Source organism: Neltuma alba, unplaced genomic scaffold, assembly GCF_004799145.2.
Source record: "Neltuma alba isolate B1F8T4 unplaced genomic scaffold, ASM479914v2 tig00011331_pilon, whole genome shotgun sequence".
In the NCBI taxonomy this organism is placed as follows: domain Eukaryota; kingdom Viridiplantae; phylum Streptophyta; class Magnoliopsida; order Fabales; family Fabaceae; genus Neltuma; species Neltuma alba.
In genome coordinates this window covers 187,271-194,864 of record NW_021636036.1, presented here as the reverse complement: position 1 = coordinate 194,864, position 7,594 = coordinate 187,271, and the positions used below count along the sequence as shown (strand labels likewise).

General features: G+C 33.5%; 1 pseudogene; it reads right to left on the bottom strand.

Annotated features, from left to right (window-relative positions):
• Positions 1-3,369: 3,369 nt before the first annotated feature.
• LOC114712069 (homeobox-leucine zipper protein ATHB-6-like) lies at positions 3,370-5,480 on the bottom strand (annotated as a pseudogene).
• Positions 5,481-7,594: the final 2,114 nt, after the last annotated feature.

Below are 7,594 nucleotides of genomic sequence, written 5' to 3'. Positions count from 1 at the left end.
ATTTATTTTTTTGGAATTCAAGTGGTATTTTATTGTCATTTTCCCTTTTTATATTTGTTTTAATAAATATAATACTCTTATTCACTTCACTCAAATTTTATAACATGTTCTAAAAATTATTCTCATCAGTTATTAGATATTTTTATTTAAGTATAATTTTAATATATATGATAATTAAATAAAAATCAATTTTAAAAAATAATATATTTATTATAAATAATTAATTTTTATTTTAATTATTTAGTTTTTATATTAAGCATTAAAGTTAGTATTAAAATTTTATTTTGAGTTTTCTCTTAAGAAGAGAAACGCATCATGAACGTACACGTGTAGGGTGGATATTGTGGAAGCCGATTGGCAGAGACTGAGCATGTGCAGCTCTGCAACCGTTATCAGAGGGAAGCTGGCATTGGGCAAAGGCAAAGCAAGCCGTACACTCCAAAATGGAAAAAATAAATAGTATATTTTTTCAGAAAAATAGGAGGAAACGAAAGCCGATTCGGATTTGCTTTTCCATAAAGCAACCACTGGAGTTCTAAGACAGGTTCGGACTTCACACGCGGCCTACTGGTTCTTCGTTCGTTCGTGGGGTTGCTTTTCTTTTTTCTCTTTTCATTTTTTAACTAAAAATATTTATGTACTGTCACCCCGTTTTCCTGACTCATGCGCATGCAAAAGAATAACTCACTCTGTAAAAAAAAAAAGTAAAAAAAAAATCATCACACTTTTTAAATGTATTTTTATTAATATTTGAAAACTACTAATATATATTTTTTGTTATTAGAGACAATTCTGTTTGAGTTATTATCAAACATTAAATATGATATCTCTGTCAGCAGAAATTTAAACTTTGATTTATCATATTATGAGGATTAATTTATTTTATCAGACTCAAGTCAAGTTAATGAAAACTACTGGTGTAAGGGTGGGCTCATTAACTTGTAGAATGGCAAAACAGGGAAAAAAAAAAAATTAAAAGCTCAAGTTCAATATTAGTTGACTAGACTTGTAGTACTTCAGACCAAAATGAGTTGTAGGAAAGTAATTTATATTACCTCTGATCATATTTATAAGAGTTCGTTTATAAAATACAAATGATATTTTATAATTAAGATCAAAACAGTATTATATATTATGAACCAGACAGGAGCAATCCGTAGAAAACGAAAATATTCCATGGTGCTTCTTTTTATTCTTGTCAAGAGAACAATTTTTACAGAGACAAATAATTTAATATTAGTACTCTTCTGGTCCTTAATATAAAACTCAATTATTAAATTGGTTTTAGTTCTAAATATAAGACTCATTTCTCATATTTATCAATTTTCTCTAAATTATCTCTATGGATACTCCCTCAACCATAATCAAGTAGAAGAGAAACATAAGGTATTAAGAAAGATGATTATGATATTTTAGAAAAAATGTGTCATATTTTTTATAATTAACTAACTTACCTAACTTTTTAATCTAATTAAATTATTTAAATAGATCTTATATTAAGGATCGAAAGAGTATAATGCTAGTATTTTTTTTTTGTTGTCTTAAAGCTATTTTAGAAATTAATACTCGTAATAGTTTTTGTTTTTGTTTTTCTCCTTAAAAAATGCATGGGGTAATGGGAAAGGGTGAGAACAAAAAGGGAAGGAGATAAAGGCGGAAAACAAAGGGACACGTATGAGCCAATCATGTGGCGCGCCTTTTGGAGGGCCCCTGGATCTCGCGGTCTCTTTAATCATCTTTTGTCTTTTTCTTTTTCCAGCGTCCGATTTGGTTAAAGCAAACATCAAATAGTGTAGCAGTACTAATTACTAAATGAATCGTAAGTTCATAACTCACTCCCTTCCTCTCTCTCCTCTCCCCTTTCCGTTTCCTTTCTCAAATCCCATTTCCTCGTTCCCCAAGTTTCATGCATTCTTCTCCTTCACCCTTCCCCCATTAGTATCAGTAAAAGTGTAAAACAGCAATTGATAAGTATTCCCCCCATGCACTCTCATACACCTCCCTCTCGTAAAAATAACACCATCCCACTCGCCTTTCACCTTCCTACTTCAACAACCTTGATCCAGTAGATTCATATATTATAATACTCCTTCGGTCCTTAATATAGGACCCAATTCTTGAGTTGGTTTTGGTCCTAAATATAAGACTCATTTATCATATTTATCAATTTTCTCTAAATTACCCCTATAGATACTCCCTCAACCATAATCAAATAGAAGAGGGAGAGGAGGTATTAAAAAAGATGATTATGGTGTTTTAGGAAAAATGTGTCACTTTTCTTATAATTAACTAAGTTACCTAACTTCCTTAATCTAATCAAATTAGTTAAATGGGTCTTACATTAAGGACCGGAGTATAATAATATCAAGGCACTTTCAAAAAGGAAAAAAACTTAAACACAAACCTAACCTAAAAATTTAAAAAGTTTTCAACTTTACTCCATTTAAACATAAATAATTTAAAAATTAAAGGGCATCTCTTTTATGATTTAAAGTGCTAAATGCACTATAAATACACCACCATATAGTGAGGAATAAAATGAGAAACTAGTGATGAAAAAAATGATGACATGCCTTATTAGTAGGATAACAAAATATTCATCTCCCTGCATTATAAAAAAGAGCAACAGACGAGTAGGAGACATACTTTCTTTGTGCTGACTCGCATGTTACTCACATATGATTCCAACATACTACCTCCGATCCCTAATATAAGACCCCGTTTGATTTTTATTTTATTTCTAAATATAATATTCTAATCCACTTTATCTCTCATATTTATACATTTTTTTGCAAAATAACTCTTCTAACAATGATAGTTCTAGTCAATACACTTAATTAGCAAGAATATTTTAGAAAAGACAACACCTATTTAGGACAAATAACTAACTCAACTTACTTCCTTAATCTCCTCAAATTAGTCAACTGACTCTTATAATTAAAACAAGAAGTAGTATAATTATTATAATAATAGTAATTGTTAAATTGTTTCTAATATAAGTAATAAGTTGTTATACAAGAAACGACATGGTTGTGTGGAAATGGAGGAAAGAAACAAGCATAATTTAGAATGGATCTGCAACATGGAGTGTTGCTTTAATCTTGACTGGCAGGAAGCCAAGTCTGGTTGGAGTTGGGAATTACATGCGAAGAATTCTTGGGCAATTTGAGAGAAAGGGGACCTATATGGCCATTATAAGTACTATTTTGTCTTCTCTTGCAACTTTCCTCTTGGAACATTACAAGACAAACCCAGAAAGCAGAAGCGAAAATGTACTTGGCCTCATCAAGCTCCTCGCCAAATTATTTCCATTCATCACCTTACTTACGTAAACAAGATTAAATTTGGAGGATTTGAGATGATGCTAAATGATAATAAAGTGGCAGTTGTTCATGGTTTAACAGATAAAAGCATCATTATTTTACCCATGAATATTAAAATATATATATTTTATTTGTACAGGAAATATATTTCACAATTACCACTTATCACCCTAATCATCATCATCATCCTCATCATTATTATTCTTCACATTACAGGTCCCTCCTTTCCCGGACGACTTATTCGTCAGCGTTTTCGCACCAACTTCACAGTCCCCACGTACGAGCTTCCTTCCCCAGCTTTACACAGATTTTTCAAACTTGGATCTTAAAAAATGAGAACTCTCCAGCTAATGCAATTTTTTTCTTTTTTTAAAAACTCCTTAGTTCAATTTCCTGCCATTTTCTAGAGCTCTCATCTATACTCTCCTGAACTAGTCTCAAATAAACCTCTTTTCAATTATTATTTTTAACTCCAGTGATCAGAACAGTACCACTGGAGGGTGGGTGCTGGTTCTTCCGAGAAGAAATTGCAGGCTTCTTCGGCGCTGAAGAAGTTGTGTTCTTCCATCTTAACATACTGGCTCTGGTATGCTTTCTGGAATTGAAAGCAGTTCATGGACGACGGCGACGACGGAGACATCAAAACGTGGTGGCTCTGAAGAGCTGCGGGCGACGAAATGGCGGCGTTGGGGCTATTATCTTCGTTCAAGATTGCGCTAGAGTCGCTATCAGAACCACCATCTTTGAAATGATCCACTGGGCTATGAGTGAAGCAGCCCCGACTCCATTGAAGCACCCATAATTCAAGTCCTTGCACTCTGATTCAAGAATGGAGGCTTCAGCTGGTGGTGGGTTGCTCCGTTCCACCTTTTTCTCCTCGGAATCAGACCCCGTTATCTCCTCCTTCACTGAAATATCACTCTCTGTGTGCTCCTCTTTTAGTCTAGATTTCAACTCCTTAATCTGCAACATACCAGCCAAATTCAAATATCAGAAACCAGAAAGTAATAATAATGATGGATTCCTGTGAAAAACTGACAATTTAAAGTGCTCTGTGATGGTGATGATAATGATAATCTCTTACCTCTTTGACCAATGCTTCGTTGTCCTGTTGAAGGGTGTCGAAGTTAACTTTGAGGGCTTCATAATTGGCTTTGAGAACGCCGTAATCTCTCTCTAATTGCTTGGTTTTCCATCGAGCACGACGGTTTTGGAACCAAACTGCCACTTGTCGAGGTTGTAACCCAAGTTCTTGAGCAAGCTTCAACTTCCTCTCAGGCTCAAGCTTGTTTTCGACCTCGAAGTTCTTCTCTAAAGCCTTGACTTGATCAACACTCAGACGCCGTTTCTTTTCCGACATCATCAAATGGGCTGATTCTTCCACACACCCTTCCTCGTCTAGTCCATCCAACATCATGGTTTGGAACTCCCTCCCATACACATGATTATTGTTCCTCGGACTGTGTTCATCTGATAAAGATACCCAGACAAAATATAGTCAGCAAAACAGTGATGACCTTGCAATACCCAGAAAAGAAAATTAAAAGGTGAACATGAGAAATTCTAATTCTAGAAAACCCGGACCGAATCAGACATAATTGAATAATTATAAAAGCTTTTGAAAACTTCGTATGTGTGTGGGTGCGGTTGATCACAAAAAGGTCGAGACAATAAATAAAACAAGCGAGCCCGTGAGTGTGTCTGAACTCTGAATCATAAAACAAAGCAAGTAAAAAAGATTAAAAGGGGTTTCTTTAGACCTGTGGATGGACACATAGTCATCAAAGCACCCAAAGAATCGGAGCTTTCAAGTGATCTCTTCATGACCGGATGATGATAAAGAAAACAACAAACTCTGCACACAGATCTTTAAACAAAGATCGGGCCGTTTTGATCCAGTTACAGGTTAACGAGTTAAAATTCGATCTTCTCAAAGATGTCAGGGGAGGGGTTTCACTTAAATGGAGCCATTGAAAATGAAAAGGAACAATTCTGTGTTAAACAGCACCAATCTATACAGTACTGCTTAATAACATCTCCGAAGACTCCATGCTGTTCCCTATCTGTGAGTACTACTACTTCCTCCCCCTCTTTACCCATCAAACTAGAAGAAGAAGAAGAGGAAGACGAAATCAAAACTTGGAATCCATGGAGTTACAACGGAAAAGCAGAGAGAGAGAGAGAGAGTGAAGAGAGCGAGGGGGAAGGAGGAAGAAGGCGAGCCCACTGGTGGGTTTGGATTCGAGGCGCATATAAATAAGACAAGCAAGGGGTGCGATGTAGGGTTAGAAACTGACTGGGGTTAGGGGCTGGGGGGTTTCGGAATGAAATGAACCCAAATGCACTCCAAATGCAACTTCTCTTGTGTTTCAGTGTAACCGGTTCCAGCCCGTGAGCTTCCGGTTTTTAGACCGTTTCGTCGTGGAACACAGATATTTCGCAAAACGGCTCGGCTGCGTCTAAGCCGGCTGCTGTCTTGGCTTTCTCACAGCCTTCGGCTTCCCTGACAACAGCTCGGTGTCATTAAAGTGACGTTTTGAACACGTTTGTATTTCAGGCGCCGAAAAAATTACAACCATCCTTCGTATAAAAATTAATTAATTAATTTAAATAGATTAAAAAAATTCGTTAATTTATTTATTTATAATAAATAGGTATTGTCTTTTCTAAAATATTTTTATTAATCATATATATTAGGTAAAATTAGGTTAAAATATATATTTGATCCTTTAACTTTGTACAAAGTTTCAATTTTGTCCCTTAATTTTAAAAAGTATACTTTTAGTCCTTTAACTTTAAATTTTTTTTAAAAAAATGATGACATTAAGATTTTAAATGTTAATAAAATATTCTCAAATATTAATAAATTAAGTTTAATTTTCAAAACATCTATGATTGTTACAAAAAATAATCATTAAAGCCTAATGATTTTAGGGTTAAATGACCAAATGTATGTTTTTTAAAATTAAGGAATCAAATTAAAACTTTGTACAAAGTTAAACGGCCAAATGTATACTTTAGCCGTAAAACTACCATTTGATAAAATATTTAACTATACAACTACTATAAAGCCTGTCTTTAAAAAAATAGATAAATATGATAAACAAAGTGAATTTAAATCTTATATTTAGGACCAAATTAAAAGTTAAGCCAGATCTTATATTGAAGATAGGAGGTAATATATTTTAATAAACAATTTGGCCAAACTTTTCTAAATTAGGTTCATTTAGTAAAATTAAAAGGGGGAATTACAATCAAGTCCTACAGAAGAAAAATAATTACTAAAAGATCCTAATAATAACCTCAATAGCTTATAATGACAAGTCCTATAGTGAAAATGATAACCTCAGAGACTTGTTTTTCAATTGTTTTCCTTACTTAAGACCTCATTGTAATTCTCCCAGATTAAAAAAAAGATACAACCCACATGCTTGTACAAGTTGTACCATTCAAGCTAGTATACTAGGTAATTTTTTTATTGAGATAAGGTGTAAATTTGCCTTCGCAACTATATGACTAGGTGTTATAGGTGTTCGGAAGTTTTGAAGATCTTAGGACCTGTTTGGATAGCAAGCCAAATCATAATTTGGAGACTCAAACCATGGTTTGGGAAAAAAAAATCCAAACAGGCACAAATTATCTAAAACCATGATTTAGGTTAAAACTATGGTTTCGGGAGAAGTGAATCCATTCTGCTTCTGGCTCAAATTGCAGAGTGTGATTATGCCTATTAAAGTAAATCTCAACAATAATATGACTTTAACACCCCATAATTAATTTTTTATAAACATATTTAATCTTATATCTTATAAATAAATATACCCATATTAATTATTTATTAATTACATTATCTTATGTATTATTAATTATGTTGGTAAAAAATATATTATTAACAATTTTATTCCTTCAAATTAAAATATATCATGCAATCTATGTTTTAGGTAATTATCATATTAACTTATACTTTTTTTAATAATTTGTACATATAAAAAGTGCTTCTTATGACAATTATCAAAACACTCTCACTTCTCAGAATCACTTTTTCACAAAATCTATTTTTTTCAGAAACTATTCTCCAAACCATAGTTTGGTTTCATTCAAAGCCCGAGAGTTTAAAAAATGTAACAATTTTTCCCTGGCTATTATTTCGGTTAAATTTGACATTGACCAAACTATTTACATGGCGGCTCGTTGAGTGTCGAGGACTGGAATGAAGGGTGAAGGAATCTCAAAATAGAACTCTCTCACGTCTCCCCCTCCGTAACACTCCT